We start from the raw sequence: 2,500 nt of genomic DNA on the forward strand, positions 1-2,500 counted from the left end.
GGGTCCGGGCGCTGGGGACGGGTGTGCACCGGGGCCCGGGGAGGCTCTCCCCGGCCCGGCTGGGGGTCCGGAAGCTGGTCCCGGGCCCGGTGCTGGAGCTCCGTCCCAGGGTGCGGGAGCCCCCTGTCCCGCAAGCCAGCCGAGGGTCCGGGCGCTGGGGACGGGTGTGCACCGGGGCCCGGGGAGGCTCTCCCCGGCCCGGCTGGGGGTCCGGAAGCTGGTCCCGGGCCCGGTGCTGGAGCTCCGTCCCAGGGTGCGGGAGCCCCCTGTCCCGCAATCCAGCCGAGGGTCCGGGAGCTGGGGACAGGGTGTCCACCGGGGCCCAGGGAGGCTCTCCCCGGACTGGCTGGGGGTCCAGGAAGCTGGGCCCGGTGCTGGAGCTCCGTCCCGGGGTGCGGGAGCCCCCTGTCCCGCAAGCCAGCCGAGTGTCCGGGAGCTGGGGACAGGGTGTCCACCGGGGCCCGGGGAGGCTCTCCCCGGGCCTTGCTAGGGTCCGTGTGCCCGAAGGAGGCTCCCCGGCCTGGCTGGGTTGAGAAGCAGCGACCGGCCCCGGGGCCTGGGTTTCGGTCAGGGCCTGGGGCGTGGGAGTCCCCGTCCTGCGGCCTGACAAGTGTCCGTCTGCCCGGGACAAGGGTCCCTGGTGCAGAGCCCTGGAGCCCTGCGTGGGTGGGCAGGCAGGGAGCCCTACCACTATGGCTGCTTTCAGTTGCCGGCCATCTGGTGGCGCCTTTCCCCTCGGCCATCTGGTCGCGCGCAATGCTTTCCAATGGGGCGACCAGATGGCCGGGCCGGCCTGGAAGTCCCGATGAGGGTCCATTTGCCTCCCGGATCCCAGCCAGGGCTCCAGGAGGCCGGGCGCGTTCGCCCCTAGGGTCCCCTCCGTCACTAGCAGCGCGCGAGTTACAAGAAAGGGGGGTATCCTTCCTCCGGATTAGTAGGGGCAGGGTATGCCGGAACACCCATGCCGGGGCTGTGCGGTTCCTTGCCGGGGACCAGACGGGCTACGCCCGGGCAACATCCTTCCCAGGCCTCCGGGGCTTCCCTCCTCCGGGCCGCGGCATGGCAAAGTGCCCAGGGACGGGCTCCACGGGTCCCGGGCAGTCCTTTCCGCACCCCCCGGGCGCCCAGGCCCCGAGAGCTCCGGTGGTCCTCCCCGTGCCTGAGGCCCAGCCGGGAAGCAGAGTCCCACCCCGAGCCATTGGTGGGTGGGCAGGCGGGAGTCCTTTCAGTTGCCGGCCATCTGGTCGCGCCTTTCCCCTCGGCCATCTGGTCACGCGCAGTGCTTTCCAATGGGGGCGACCAGATGGCCGGGCCGGCCTGGAAGTCCCGATGAGGGTCCATTTGCCTCCCGGATCCCAGCCAGGGCTCCAGGAGGCCGGGCGCGTTCGCCCCTAGGGTCCCCTCCGTCACTCGCAGCGCGCGAGTTACAAGAAAGGGGGGTATCCTTCCTCCGGATTAGTAGGGGCAGGGTATGCCGGAACACCCATGCCGGGGCTGTGCGGTTCATTGCCGGGGACCAGACGGGCTACGCCCGGGCAACATCCTTCCCAGGCCTCCGGGGCTTCCCTCCTCCGGGCCGCGGCATGGCAAAGTGCCCAGGGACGGGCTCCACGGGTCCCGGGCAGTCCTTTCCGCACCCCCCGGGCGCCCAGGCCCCGAGAGCTCCGGTGGTCCTCCCCGTGCCTGAGGCCCAGCCGGGAAGCAGAGTCCCACCCCGAGCCATTGGTGGGTGGGCAGGCGGGAGTCCTTTCAGTTGCCGGCCATCTGGTCGCGCCTTTCCCCTCGGCCATCTGGTCGCGCGCAGTGCTTTCCAATGGGGGCGACCAGATGGCCGGGCCGGCCTGGAAGTCCCGATGAGGGTCCATTTGCCTCCCGGATCCCAGCCAGGGCTCCAGGAGGCCGGGCGCGTTCGCCCCTAGGGTCCCCTCCGTCACTCGCAGCGCGCGAGTTACAAGAAAGGGGGGTATCCTTCCTCCGGATTAGTAGGGGCAGGGTATGCCGGAACACCCATGCCGGGGCTGTGCGGTTCCTTGCCGGGGACCAGACGGGCTACGCCCGGGCAACATCCTTCCCAGGCCTCCGGGGCTTCCCTCCTCCGGGCCGCGGCATGGCAAAGTGCCCAGGGACGGGCTCCACGGGTCCCGGGCAGTCCTTTCCGCACCCCCCGGGCGCCCAGGCCCCGAGAGCTCCGGTGGTCCTCCCCGTGCCTGAGGCCCAGCCGGGAAGCAGAGTCCCACCCCGAGCCATTGGTGGGTGGGCAGGCGGGAGTCCTTTCAGTTGCCGGCCATCTGGTCGCGCCTTTCCCCTCGGCCATCTGGTCGCGCGCAGTGCTTTCCAATGGGGGCGACCAGATGGCCGGGCCGGCCTGGAAGTCCCGATGAGGGTCCATTTGCCTCCCGGATCCCAGCCAGGGCTCCAGGAGGCCGGGCGCGTTCGCCCCTAGGGTCCCCTCCGTCACTCGCAGCGCGCGAGTTACAAGAAAGGGGGGTATCCTTCCTCC

Source organism: Triturus cristatus, chromosome 11 (assembly GCF_964204655.1).
Source record: "Triturus cristatus chromosome 11, aTriCri1.1, whole genome shotgun sequence".
NCBI classification, from domain to species: Eukaryota; Metazoa; Chordata; class Amphibia; order Caudata; family Salamandridae; genus Triturus; species Triturus cristatus.